This window comes from Odontesthes bonariensis, chromosome 4 (genome assembly GCF_027942865.1).
Source record: "Odontesthes bonariensis isolate fOdoBon6 chromosome 4, fOdoBon6.hap1, whole genome shotgun sequence".
Taxonomy (NCBI): domain Eukaryota; kingdom Metazoa; phylum Chordata; class Actinopteri; order Atheriniformes; family Atherinopsidae; genus Odontesthes; species Odontesthes bonariensis.
In genome coordinates this window covers 39,721,590-39,737,080 of record NC_134509.1, presented here as the reverse complement: position 1 = coordinate 39,737,080, position 15,491 = coordinate 39,721,590, and the positions used below count along the sequence as shown (strand labels likewise).

The following is a 15,491-nucleotide window of genomic DNA, read 5'->3' as shown; positions in this document are numbered from 1 at the left end:
TAATGCATGTGTAATGCATGTGTAATGCATCTTACACATGTAATGCATGTGTAATGCATCTTACACATGTAATGCATGTGTAATGCATGTGTAATGCATGTGTAATGCATCTTACACATGTAATGCATGAGTCATGCATGTGTAATGCATCTTACACATGTAATGCATGTGTAATGCATGTGTAATGCATGTGTAATGCATGTGTAATGCATGTGTAATGCATGTGTAATGCATGAGTAATGTTCTTTGCACACCTTACATATGGCTGAAGTTTGGTCTTGGTCAGTAGAAGAAAACGCGAACCAATTCCAAATTACAGAGGTGGATTTCCACATAAAACATAAATTATGAGTAATGCATGTGTAATGCATGTGTAATGCATGAGTAATGCATGTGTAATGCATGAGTAATGCATGTGTAATGCATGTGTAATGCATGTGTAATGCATGTGTAATGCATGTGTAATGCATGTGTAATGCATGAGTAATGCATGTGTAATGCATGTGTAATGCATGTGTAATGCATGAGTAATGCATGTGTAATGCATGTGTAATGCATGTGTAATGCATGAGTAATGCATGTGTAATGCATGTGTAATGCATGTGTAATGCATGTGTAATGCATGAGTAATGCATGTGTAATGCATGTGTAATGCATGTGTAATGCATGTGTAATGCATGAGTAATGCATGTGTAATGCATGTGTAATGCATGTGTAATGCATGTGTAATGCATGAGTAATGCATGTGTAATGCATGTGTAATGCATGTGTAATGCATGAGTAATGCATGTGTAATGCATGTGTAATGCATGTGTAATGCATGAGTAATGCATGTGTAATGCATGTGTAATGCATGTGTAATGCATGTGTAATGCATGAGTAATGCATGTGTAATGCATGTGTAATGCATGTGTAATGCATGAGTAATGCATGTGTAATGCATGAGTAATGCATGAGTAATGCATGTGTAATGCATGTGTAATGCATGTGTAATGCATGAGTAATGCATGTGTAATGCATGTGTAATGCATGTGTAATGCATGAGTAATGCATGTGTAATGCATGTGTAATGCATGTGTAATGCATGTGGCTTAGAAAAGTCTTGATGAAATAGGCTAAGCCTTCCTTGAAAAAGACTATATATAATTCACGATCAATGGAACGTTAACAAATGCTTGATTCTGATGTCATGTGCCTCAAGCACCTCAATGCAACCACAGATGTGTACTAATAAAGAGATTAGGTTATTTCTCTTCTCGAGCCTGGAGAACATGGTGTCGATGATTTTTTATTCCGATCAGATTCATCCCAATACAGAACAGCTGTCTACATCTTTACTGGACTGGGGGCCAGAGATAGCATCAGTGTTTCAGTGTTTTTTTTTTTCTTGTGAATGCAGTTATAAATGGTGTTAATGCCAAATTGTTTTCTGAGGTTCCTGCACTTATACAGGGATTTCCATGAACTAATTTAGTTTGTTTTTAATGAAGTGCCTCTGGCTGGGCATTCAAAAGCTGTTTTCAGCATTGTACCTTTCATATAGAGATTTCCTCTGCTTCCTGAGTTCCTTACATGATATTATAGGTTAATTATCTAAAAATGATTTGCAAATTTACATTGAAATGAGTCATTTACCGTTCTATACTTTTTTTTCATACAGACTTTGATAGAGTTTTGAAATCTTCCACAGCTTTACTTCTCAAACTCTTTGTTTTTTTTAACCCAGCTATGGTACAGTCCTGTTACACATGTAGTTGTGAGATGTTCCACCAGCTATTCTTTTTAGCATTACACAAATTTGCAAGTCTTTTGTCTCCAATGTTTGAACTTTTTCAAATGTTCCTCTGGCATAATATTCAAAATGAGCATATGATACATTATTTTATGCATTATATATATATATATATATATACATATACTTTACAATGTATATGATATAATGTCTTTTAAAAAAAAAAATAATTTATTGTACTACCAAGAGAATTTTTACTATTTTTGATGTGGTATAGGGTTTGCAGGATTTATAGATTATTGCATTCTATTTTAATTCATATTTTTACACTGAATTTCAACTTTTTTGGAAACTTTTTTGTATTGTTTTTGCTTTTTGTTTTAATTAACATTACTTTTGTTTCTGCAGGTACTTCAAATATAGACTGCACTGGGGCTACACAAACTATACATTTGGGTACAGTTGATGAAGGGTACATAGGTGAGCTGTTAGAATGATATTTTTGAATCATACATTCCAATAATAGATTCAATTAAATAAACTTTATTCATCAGCTGCATCTCTTTTTTTTCCTTTTTATCTTGTTATCTTTACTTAACTGCATGCTGAATACATAATGGAACAACCTTTACATAATTTTGAAATGAAAAGTTCACATGTAATTTCTGAGGTCATGAAGTTTATCTTTACATCAGTCCTCTGCTCCCACAGGGGATGTGGAGGTGGTTAATGGTATCGAAGAAGGAAGCAATGTGAAGCTGGTTTCCTACTTATTTCCTCTCCACCTTGAGTTTCTGGAGTTGAGCTTCACACTTGGGAACCCCAGTGCAACTATTCGCACCAAAAAGCCACTGGATGCAGATGCCCTGGCAGCTGTGAGTTTGGCCAAGTATTTTTTTCTTGAAATGATGAATTATTAACCATTGATTTGCTGCATAACATAAATGGAAAGGGTTTTGCACATAAATGCTAGATTTCTAAACTTAAAAGGGACCCTAATTGATAAGACTCAAATACCTTAATATTCTATCCTCACATAGTAAAATACATTAAAGCCACTTTCATTCTTTAACTGAAAAACAATCCTAAAAGTTGATCATACATGTTGAACTACAGAATCCACCTTTACTTTACGAAAAAAAATACATTCTAGTTTCCAACTTTTACTAGCCAACAGAAAATATGTAAATTCGGTGCCAGATGGTGCTGCTTTGGGGCCTCAGTTTCCTTTTGAAAGGTACACACATCAGCTTTTAGACAACCTTTTTATTAAACTCATTATTTCAGCTTCCAAGAGTTCACTGACAACAAAATCAATTCAGTCTAAAATATCTTGTCTTCCAGGTTTTGTCATCTGGTTGAACCTGAAGTATTCTTTTCAGTTGTGTTTCAGTGTTTATTAAAGAGTAAGGCTGCATCTTGGTTAAATTAAAGGATGCCATTTAAAAAGATTGAAATAATTTTTGTGTGTGTGTTTTTTTTTGTTTCAGAGTGATAGCACCTTGTACTACTCTATCATGTGTGATGGCACTATCAAGGTGGATTAACTTCTAAAGTCTCAGCACAAAGTCTTAATATCAATGCCATACTTTACAAAACTAAATTTTTCAAATAATGTTTCATTTTGTGATATTTTTTATGATTTACTTTTATAGTTCAACAACACTCGCACACTGAGGATCAATGATCTCAATGACAACAGCCCAATATTTACAGAAAAGTTCTACACCGTCAATATATCTGAGGTAAGTCTCTGTCATCTGCTGGAATGAGACAGGGGACCTCTTGCATGATACATCTCTGCATGAGTATACGTGTCAACTGATGCTCTGCAGCAACAAGATAAGTCAATAATACTCAAATAATACTCTCTGACTATTAAGTTACTGTCAAATAAATGTCACCACTGCCCAAAAATCCTTTAAAAATGAACAGTATTTGGACCGGGGGGTTGGCAGGGTTGCATGGTGGCATGGCGCTGCCGGCTGGAGCCTTTCTATTTGGAGTTTGCATGTTCTCCCTGTGCATCCATGGGTTTTCTCCGGATGCTCTGACTTCCCTCTGCCATCCAAAAAACACCAAACATGCATGTTAGGTTAATTGGCAATTCTACATTGACCCTAGAAGTGAGTGTGAGCTTGCATGGCTGTTTGTTCCCTTTGTCTCTATGTGGCCCTGTGATGGACTGGTGACCTGTCCACAATGCACCCTGCCCCACCCAATGGCAGCTGGGATAGTCTCCAGCCCCCACTGAATTGGATTAAGTGGGTATAGATACTGGATGGAGGGGTTTTAAACTGAAACTGTTGATACTGCTTTGTTCAGAGGTTTTAAGCCACTGCCTGGCTAATCGGTGGGCGAGGGTGATATTAAGACGTAGGCTACAGTGAAGCAGGATCGAAATATACATCTAATATTAAGTGTTATGCTAAAGCTAAATTTGTTTGACTTGTCTGATCTTTTCTTCTTTTAGATTCATAGTGTGGAAACTGAGGTTCTTCGTGTCAGAGCTGTGGACGCAGACAGCACCCCAGAAAACAACCGAGTGACATATTCCTTTGTAATAACATTTATTATGCTTGGAAAGCTACAATGAGTGTTTTGATTTATTGTATGTCGATACTGAGAGTGCCGCAAGTAATATATAAGTGACATGATATTTGTAATTTAGGTTGATGTAACTGTACACTAATTGGCCAAACATTATGACAAATGGCAGGTGAAGTGAAAAACATTGAGTATCTCATGAAGGTGGTACCTGGCAGTGGGTGGAATGTATTAGGAAGTGAACATTTTGTCCTTGAAATCGATGTGTTGAAAAAATAGCAAGCCTAAGGCTTTGATGCATGTGGAGAGTGAAGGCTTGTCTGTGTTGTCTGTTCCAATACAAGGGCAACCGGAATACAAATTAATGCAAAATTAGTGCTGGTTCTGATCAAAAGGCGCTAGAACACAATACATTGCAATTTGCTGCATTTGCTGTGTAGCCGCAGACTGGTAAGGGTGACCAGGTGCTTACAATGGGAAACAAAGCTTACACTGATCACAAGAACTGAACTAATAAGCAATGGAAAAAGGCGGCCTGGTTGCTTCTCCATCTGGTATGAGCAGAGATCCCCAGGCCTTCCTCTTCCCAGGCACCTCCTCCAGCTGTTCTGGAGGGACACCAAGGCATTCCCAAGCTAGTCAAGACATGATGATATCTCAATCGAGTCCTGGGTCTGCCCCAAGGCATCCTCCCATTTGGATATGTCCAAAACACCTCTCCTGTGAGGTGTCCGGAAGGCATCCTGACAAGATGTCAAAACCACCTAGACTGACTACGTTTGATGCAGTGGAAAACAATTCTTCTCCAAGATCCTCTCACTATTCCTAAAAATAAGGCCAGCCACCCTTTGCAGAAAGCTCATTTCAGCTTCTTTCTGTTTGTAATAGTTTGCAGGCCATTACCGTAGCTGAGGGTCGGATAAATGATCAATAAATGAACCATCATCCAGGTCGATAGCCTTAGAAAAACTCCTACAATACCTTTCACAGCTGCCTAAGCCACATTCTGATTGCACTGTTGACACCTGTCGGCTGCCTCCAAGATCCTACAAGCTAACCAAACTCCGTAAGGCTCTTTCTTCAGCCTTACAGTTCGTTTCACCTGAGTTGTCCACCGCCAGGCTCGGGAATTGCTGCCAGAACCACCCACTTTACGACCTGCAACTCTGTATGGCTGCCTCAGTAATCTCCCAAAGATGGGAGTTGAACATCTCCTGGCATGGGGCCTCTGACAAATATTCCCAGCACACCCTCACTAGACTCTTGAGCACCAAGCTGAGGGCGCATACACAAAAAACAACAGTGAAAGCCTTTTCCCCAACCCAAAGGCACAGGGAAACTACTTTGCCGTCCAATAAGAAAAATTCCAGCACTTTAGTGCTTGGGAAGTTACAAGTAAGCCAACTCTTATCCAAGGCAACTCCATAAAGAAATAAATTTGAGCCGCTCTCTGGAAGATTGTTGCCTTGCCGTGTGTTGAGGTGAGCCCCACTATATTTAGCCAACATCTCTCGACACCCGCATGTTTGGACTCCATCCTCACCAGTGAAGTGACGTTCCATGTCCCTATCGCTAGTATAGCCATAAATATGGCAAACACAAAAAAGAAAGAAAAATAAAGTGGCAGCACTAATAATATTATGCTAAATATGATTCCTTTTTTTCCATCAAAAGGCTCCAGCAACAGAAGACTTTCTTTTGACCAACTCAGGGGTTTTTATTTTGAAGAGACCTTTGAACTACAATGTTGTCCAGAGGTACAACTTCATGGTGACTGCCAAGGTAAGTGAACAAATGAACACGTAGTTATTTTAGAGCCAAAAGATATGCCGGTCATGCATATCTGCCTTATTCGTGTACATAATCCCACCATTGTTTACTGCAGGATAACAGCGGACTGAATGACACCGCTTCTGTGGCGATTATCATAGAGGACTTTGATAACTTCAATCCCTATTTCAGCCACAGCCTGTACCAGGCCTTTATCCCAGAGAATCAGGTCAGTCTTCTGACTTCTGCTGCATTTCTCTCCCGGGTAACGTGGGTTTTCAGTGCTTGAATTTCACAAATGTGTAACATTTTGTTAAGGTAACAAATTTTGGAGGTGTTACGTAAAAATATTTCTTTTGCATTTGAATAACAGAAATTTAGTACTATCTATCTTACATATTTTAGGTTGGGCTTTTCCACTCTATTCAACCTGAGGCAATCAAAGCCCAGGATGGAGACACTGGAATCAACATCGCAGTAACGTACAGCATCGGTGCTGGTAAATGACAAGTGGCTTTTTTCAGTCTGAACATGTGTAAAATATGTAGAATAAAAACTTAGTGTACCATTATTTATGTTTTTTTCAGTGTCTCCTGACAAGTATGAAAGAAACTTTAACGTTGACTCCAGCAGTGGAGTTTTGTCTCTGATGACAACTATTGACAGGGAGGAGATGAACAGCAGTGTGATCTCTGTTAGCATCAAGGTAAGGACATGTTCATCTACACACACTTTGTTTCTAGTAGCTGTTTAATCAGTTGTTGCTTCTTTTCAATCCTCAAGCAATTCACTGTGAACACTGAGAGCTCTATGGCATTGATCAAAAACAACTTTGTGCATCATTTTATTTGAATTATTACTCAGAAAACCAAATTCGAAAAACTATGCATATATGAAGAGAAAGACCATCAGCAGTGACTCATGGCCACTGCAGTGCTTAGCCATCTTTTGTAGCCATTCAGCTACTGAGAACACTTGATGTGACTTTTGTATCCACGCTGAATGGTCATGGTCATGAGATCCTCTAAAGTATATTACATTCAATTAATTTTATTTATATAGCGCCAAATACAACAAATGTCATCTCAAGGCACGTAGATAATAAAGTCCAATTCAAGCCAATTGGAATTCAATTAATTGTAATCATAATTATTCATAAATTAATCCAATTCGTTCATATGGAGCCAATTCAAAAACAATTTCCTAGCTAAGGAAACCGACAGATTGCACTGAAACTTTGTTTTCGGTCCAATCTCCCGTCCTGAGCGTGCCTGAGGCGACTGTGGAGAGAAACGTAATTAATTACTGTCCCAATTATGCAATTAATTAAACTGCAATTATGTACAGTAATTGCAGTACTATATTGCATGTAATTTTGAGAGAGCAGTTGCTTTGCTGTTTCATTTAGCAGATGAAAAATCTTATGAAACATGTCTATTAGGAAAGTTTATTCCATAAGCGGTATCTGATTAAGATTTATTCAATACCTCAGACGTCATCAAAGGTCAAAGGTTCAGCAGAGCTTACTTAACATTGAATTCATGTGAATTTACTTTACCCACAGGCAGCCCAAACAGATAACGCTCTGAAGACGGCTGATGCTGTGGTCTCCATTACAGTTGAAGATGTGAATGATAACGCTCCAGAGTTTGATCAAACCAACTACTCTGTAGCTCTCCTGGAAAACTCCCGCGTTGATACTTTTCTTTTTCAAGCTGCCGTCACTGATTTGGACCAGGTGAATTTTACTTTAAACAACACTCACACATTACATACAGTCTCTGCCATTGGAGGTTTCTGCTGACCCTGTTAGGCATTTCTGATATCACTCTCCTCTCTACATGTTACCCATCTCTCAGGGAGGATTTGTGGGAACTCTGCGGATTGTTCCAGATTCTGTCCCTTTCTCTGTCAGTCCTGATGGGGCAGTCAGAGTGAAAAACTCCACAGCTCTGGACAGAGAGGCCACAGAAAGGATCATGTTTCAGGTAAACTGAACTTCATAACAAGCATGCCCTGGGGTTCCCATTAAAGACAACATTTTGTAATTCTGTAACATGAATTGACTTTCAACGCTTATTAATTTTTATTTGTTTTTCTTACATCAGTTACACAGGAGAAAATAGTGCATAAGTGCATTTTGATGATATTAAAGTTATAAAGAAACACACAGCTAAATATAGCTGAATCCTTGTTGTTTTTTTCAATTCAATCTTATTTTTCTTAAATAATTTACACTAACTGCCGTTTTCAGTGTGACATAGCAACTCTGAACACATGAAGGCACAAGTGAACGATTACTTTAGCTGTGAAGACAGATTCAAACTATTTGAAAGGCCACAATGGGCTGTATTTGGGCCTGAATACACTGTAAGTCTTACCATTGGGTGTTGTTCTGTCCACGATAAGATTGAAGCAAGGGAAAGAGATCACCCCAACCATAATGCCACAGCACAAGTCACTGTGACTCTCTTGGATGAGAATGACAACAGTCCCATCTTCACCAGTAGCAAATACGAGGGGAAGGTGTTTGCAAATCAGACGGTGGGAATGCTGCTGGTTCAGGTGAGTGACGGAAACACCTCTGTTACACATTTACTGCATACATAATTGAAGTCATGTAATCAATATTGCTATATTGAATTATTCGATCTCCCTTTCACGATTTATTCCTATATTCTATTCTATTCTAATATTCTAAATCAATTCAGAAGTTTTGACAGAGTTCTCATTAACGTTTGTCAAATCGTTCTCCGGGTGTCTTAAGTTGCATTATGATATTCCAATAGACGTATCTGAAATTGAGTGTCTAAAGTGATGTGATATTCAATTCAATTCAATTAATTTTTATTTATATAGCGCCAAATACAACAAATGTCATCTCAAGGCACTTAGATAATAAAGTCCAATTCAAGCCAATTGGAATTCAATTAATTGTAATCATAATTATTCATAAAATAATCCAATTCGTTCATATAGAGCCAATTCAAAAACAATTTCCTAGCTAAGGAAACCAACAGATTGCACTGAAACTTTGTTTTCGGTCCAATCTCCTGTCCTGAGCGTGCCTGAGGTGACTGGAGAGAAACGTAATTAATTACTGTCCCAATTATGCAATTACTCCCAATTACCAATTACTTACTACCCTTTTAACAGGAAGAAACCTCTGGCAGAACCAGACTCAGGAAGGGTGGCCATCCGCCTCGACCAGCTGGGGTTTGAGAAGACAGAAAGGGGGGGGGGGCAGCGGCGGCGGCACTGTAACACCATTCAAAGGATATTTGTTGGAACAGGGAAACACGAGTTAATGACCACAACAATATCACATATACATAAAGAGAGTAAAGTGAGGAAATGTGTGACAGATGAGGCCCCCCAGCAGTCTGGGCCTATAGCAGCTTAACTATGGGATGTTTCAGGATCACCTGAGCCATCCCTAACTATAAGCTTTATCAAAAAGGAAAGTTTTAAGCCTGGTCTTAAAAGTGGAAAGGGTGTCTGCTTCTCGGACATGACATGACACTTGATGTTGATACAACTCATTTGGTTTTGAGAAAAGAATTTTCTTTTTTTACATTTAAAAAATCTAGTATTTGTAGCATAAAGTGAATATACTGTTCCTTCATGTTCAACGTATGCAACGTATTAGCTGCAGACACTAACCAGCCACTGCTATGCTGATGATGGATAGCTTGAGGAACCTAAATGAGTCATATTATTAAGAGTACATGTCATAAGCAAGATTTCTTTTTGACTTCTGATGTTATCTTTTTTCTTTTCTTTTTTGGCCTTTAACAACTCTCTGCTTAGTTCTATTCATGTTATGTTTGAGGTGGTTTAAGAATCACTGTTATGACATTGGTTTGTATTATGTAACTTAAAGGTTAAAGCAGAAGATCCAGATGCTGATGGAAATGGGCTTGTAAAATACTCGATTGACTTTGGAAACAATGAAGGATACTTCTCAATCGATGAAGACACCGGAGAGATCACACTGGTTAAAGCCATCCCCCTGGTGGAAAACAGGCTTTTGGTGTTCCCTCTTTACATAACAGCCAGAGATGGTATTATATTTTTCCTGCATTGTCCACTACCATAACTAATCTGTGACTTTAAAAAATGACTTGTACTGACTTGAATTATGATGTTAGAGCTAATCAGCACCAAATTATAGCTACAAGCCCGGTTCTCTGGCACATGTTTGCAACAAATCATTCATGCAGTACTGAATCACAGCTCAGAACATCTTCAGTGACCTACTCTCTGCGAGCTGCAATTTTTTTACTTGATATTCTTCAGTTCTTAAAGTAAAGTCTTTGGCTGCTGTCAAATGTAGTGAATATAATAATGTCATCACACCAATATACACATTGTTGCTTTTGTTTGCTGACTAATTTTGCTCGGTTACTTAAAAATGATATATTGGAGGATGACAGTAACTGTGTTTGATCCTAAGTGATCTAATAATTTAACATAAGTCTACTGACTGATTTGATTTTGGTACAAGTTTGTTTTTCAGAGGGCAGTTTACAGCAGAAGCTGTTAAAGGTGTTTTCCGATTAATACAACAACCATTTTGTTGGCAGATAATGTGTAAAAGCTGTGGGCAAAGAGAATGCTTACTGTGTTAGTTTACTTTAAATGAATGATTTAATTGCCCTGCTGAACCTTAAAATCTCTTTTCTGAAGCATTTTCTGTGGCAATTTGTCAGAGATCACACTGGTTATATAAAAAGTCATCAATCTCACTCAAGTGCCACAACGGTTGTTAAAAGAGTTCTGGATTGGACAGCATGCCAACCATGCAAACCGGTTTATCTGAAGTATATCAAAGCTTTGGTGAAACATGAAATGCCCTGAAACAGACTGCGTTTCAGTTAAGAAAGATTTATCAAACTCGGTTACAATCATGTCCCTCTCCACCTCTCCTGTAGGGGGAATCATATACCGTTCCTCTTCAGCACAGGTTACCATTCGTGCTCCTGGTGACTCCAAACCTCAGTTTTTACAAAAAGTCTACCAGGGCACTGTTGAGGAGGAGCAGGACCCAGGAGTTGTTATTCTTAGGGTGAGTGCAACAGTGAATTTCAATGACCAAAAGATTTTTACTAGCAACTTGTTAATCTGACAGAAGATGTGGAATTGGATATATATATATACTCACTGCTGCTCAGATTCTGCTAAACTTTTAGGAAATAGTGATTCCCGCTACTCATCTGTTTGTTTTTAGGTCAACTTTCTAACAACTGGAGAGACTCCAGCGACCCTCCAAGTTCAGTCAGAAGCCGATAAGTTCTCCATCTCCTCCAATGGTGAACTTACCACCAACGTGAAGCTCGACTTCGATGATTCCCCACACAACTACTCTGTGGAAATCTCTATCTCTGATGGCATTACCAGTGACAGTGCAATCGTTGAGGTTCGTGTCACCGACATCAATGACAACAGTCCAGTTTTTGCTTCCACAACTGTCCCAAAATCTGTCCCAGAGGGCACAGCGGTGGGATCCAACGTTACCGTAGTCCCGGCAACAGACAAAGACAGCAACTTTAACAAAGAAATCAGATACTCACTGAGAGGAGGACAGGGGTTGTTTTCTATTGATCCTATATCTGGGATGGTAAGTGTAGCTGGTGCACTTGACAGGGAGACCACAGCAAATTACAGCCTGCTTGTGGTGGCTGAAGATCAAGGTCGTCCTGCACGATCCGCTACAGCCACCCTGCTGGTCCAAGTGTCTGACATCAATGATAATGTCCCAAAGTTCTTTGAGTCTGAGTACGAGGTGGAAGTCTTAGAAACAGAAGAAGTGGAAACGAGCTTGCTAACTTTATCAGCTGTAGACCCTGATGAAGGAGCAAACGGGAGACTCACCTACAGGATTTTCCAGCAAAGTCCCTCATCAGACCCTGCTGTTTTTGGGTTGGACGCCTCCACTGGCACCCTGCGGCTGGCACAGCCTCTGGACTACAGCCGGGTAAAGATGTACACTCTGACGGTCCAGGCCTCGGATGGGGGGGTTCCTTCTCTGGTTGGGAATAGCTCTGTGTTGGTCAAGGTGAAGGACGTGAACAACAACCCACCTGAGTTCAGTCAGGACAGCTATGATGTGGCTGTCTCTGAGAGCCTGGCCATGGGCGCATCCATCCTGACCCTGGAGGTCACAGACAGGGACGAGGTGAGTTTCATCATGTGGTTCTGGTGCCCTGTCAGAGCACATTCCTGGTGTGGAGTAGTCAGATAAAGTTATTTTCTTATTTGTTGGAGTAGATTCTGCATGAAATATATTTGAATACTTGCTAGATTTGTGTCGAATTGAAAAAACAAATGAGATGAAATGTATGTTTTTTTTCACAATTTGGACCTTGAAACTAGTGTTTACTAATCTTGCTGCTGTTTGATGGCTGAAAATAACTCTGACGTTAAAGCTGGCTGATTTTTAACACACTTATCTTCCTGCTCAGGGTGGATTTTCCAAAGGTCACTTCCTCTTTATCAATGATACTTTTGACATTAACGAGCAAGGTGTTGTCTCCCTGAGGAGAGACGTTAACTTGGACAGAGAGACAATCGACAGCTACCTACTTCAGGTAGGACTGTGCATTTAAATGTTTCTAATGTTTTTGGGATGTGTGACTCCCAGAACATACAGCAGTATGATAAACTGATTAATCCATACAAACTTGTTTTTTTGCATATTTTGATGGTGACTTGGATTTGATCAATACAATTGTTAAAACAAACGCTTCTTCTCCCTCTTCGGATTAAGTGTAGAGAAATGTTTATGACAGGTTGCTGTATATCCATAAAGTGCATAGCTGTCATGATCTTTTATTGTGGCACTGAGTCAATTTACAGCATATCTACTTTGTTGAGGAGATAAACTGTATAAATCCACCCACAGTGTTATTAAAGACCTCATTTACTATATAATAGCGATGTACTTTGTTCCTCTGAAATGATCAGAGGCCAAATTGGAGATTGTAAAGCCTTGAGCAATTTCTTCCAAAGGGCTTCTATCTCATCTCATCTCATCTTGATCACGTGCAAGAGCCAACCTTTTGCTTTTGGAAACAATATCGCTCAATAAAGAAGAGCCGGAGAAAAATCCAAGCTAAAAATCATTTAAAAACTTCTAAACTGAGTGTTTGTTTTTGTTGTTTTCTATTTCCTTTTTCAGGTTGTAGCAGTGGATCAGCCCACTGATGGTCTGAGAGCAACAGCTCAGCTCAACATCTCAATCCTGGACTACAATGACAATGCTCCACAGTTCCCAAGCATCCCCGACCCCTTGCAGATCGTTGAGGGTGAATACTCAGTGGAAACTCCAGGAGAAGTTTTCACCATCGAGCCCACTGACGCCGACATTGGGCCCAACGGAGAAGTCAGCCTCTATCTTGCATCCCCACACCCACTCTTCAGATTCGGAGAGGTGAGTCCGGAAAAAATAAATGTGGAAATATTTTGAAATCTCAGCCAGCATATGGAGCAGCTTCTGCCTCTCTGCTGGTGACATCAGAATCAGGAAATCAGAACCAAGTGTACTTTTGACTTTTTATGCTTGATGGGTACTCTTGCTTCCAGAGGTTGGAGTCATGAGTGGAATTAAGATGCAGAAAAAAAACACATATGGCAAATGAAAAAACTTTATTCAAAATGCAAACAATGGTCATTATTCTCAAGTGTGGCACAGGATGCAGTGGGACACTCAGAAGCATGCTTCCAAAAACATTGCTTTTACATTGCCATTTTAAGCCAGTGTTAAAGACAAATAACAAGTTTACAAATTCTGGTAATGCCTTTATTATTTTGTAATAGCAACTGTACGATTGTACTCATTTGACTCAAATCAACTTGCCTGCCACAGCTTTTGCTTAGACATCTGTGCAGTCTGTAAGAAACCTAATGCTAATGATTTTCTGGTTTGTCTTTTGTTTTTCATTCAGTAACAGCCAATTAACTTTGACCCGAATGTAACTTCATAACAACAAAGTTTTTTCATTTGTAATGTCACTCTGAGCTGTTAGTTACACAGATACATAATGTCTTGGCTTTTTCGTATTTAGTTACATCAATCAAAGGTACTTTATGGAACCTAGTTATATCTACATTTGGAGGCAACATAAAATATTGTAACGTCCAAGTCACAACAAAATGTCAACAAGTTTTTACAAGTGGGTCAAAAATTCTTAACATAGAGGGACAGAGCAGCCAGAATGGCTTCGTTAATCATCACGGGTCTCATTGATGCGTAACGTTTACTGTGATGTTTGCCGTAGTTTGTGTGATTGTGTCTTGTGTTGCAGGATGGGACATTGTTGGCCATTGGTTCTCTGGATCGGGAGAGCAGGGAAACTTATGAATTGGTTGTAAAGGCTTCAGACAAAGGCAGCCCAAAAAGAGAAGTAAGATGCAACTGCAGGACAGAAGGAAGGACACAGGACTAGTTCTGATGACAAAATCTTGATTTGCGTATGGGAACAAAAAAATGACCCATTGACATTGAATATTGAATCAGATTGGTGGCTTCATTTTACCAGGAGACAGATTTATTTTAACGGGATATGTAAAAGGAAAACATTGCAACTCCACAATAGTTACAGAAACGATTTTGAATAATCATTTCTTTAAATAACTTTTTGAGCAGAGAAGTGTTATAAAGTTTAACTTAACAGTAGGGCTGGGCGAGTTAACTCGTTATTATCAGGTTAACTCGCTAACTATTTAACGCCGATAAATATTTTATCGCACATTAACGCAGTTGGTTTTTTTTCTAATTATTATTTTTAAAATTTATTTTATTATTGTAAAAGTCTGCTGCTCACAGGCTTTTATTTTGTAAAAGTCTGTTGCTGTCTGCTGTGGAACAGGAAAAGAAAGTAATCGGCGGATCCACCAAACATGGAGAAGGGTACGGAACTTTTACTCGGCCATTTTCATTTTAAAATTCTTCCAGACGGCGGAGTCGACAGAACCAAAGTCATCTGTAAACACTGCCAAGTTGAATTGTCTTCTCAGCGTAGTAGTTCCAGTCTAAAATATCACTTAAAGGCAAAACACACAACTGATAGCAGCAAGTCATTCAAGGAAACAGACAGTGGAGCGAGGCTTCTACATAAAAACTACAGAAAGATGCTGATGTTAAAAGTGTGTTTGCACAACAAATGTTATGGCACTTTCATTCATATGGCAGCACATTTAAAATAAAACTAAATGCTAAAAGCTATACACTACTTTTGAATCCATTTTTGGATTTTGCGTACAAATGCGATTAATCAGGGAAATCGTGCGATTAATTAGATTAAAAATTTTAATCGTTGCCCAGCCCTACTTAACAGTGCTCAATCATATAATCTAAAATAGTGTTTCCTATTAGACAGGCTTATATTGCTCAGGACTTTACTATTATCCAGTTCTTAACCTGTAATTGTTGTAGTGATCA

At 38.9% G+C, this 15,491-nt stretch overlaps 1 long non-coding RNA gene across 1 annotated transcript; it reads left to right on the top strand.

The window, feature by feature from the left end:
- Positions 1-6,488: 6,488 nt before the first annotated feature.
- Positions 6,489-7,739, top strand: LOC142379460 (uncharacterized). Its single transcript, XR_012769691.1, has 3 exons — positions 6,489-6,548; positions 6,637-6,755; positions 7,614-7,739. It is a non-coding gene; the product is annotated as an uncharacterized LOC142379460 (long non-coding RNA).
- Positions 7,740-15,491: the final 7,752 nt, after the last annotated feature.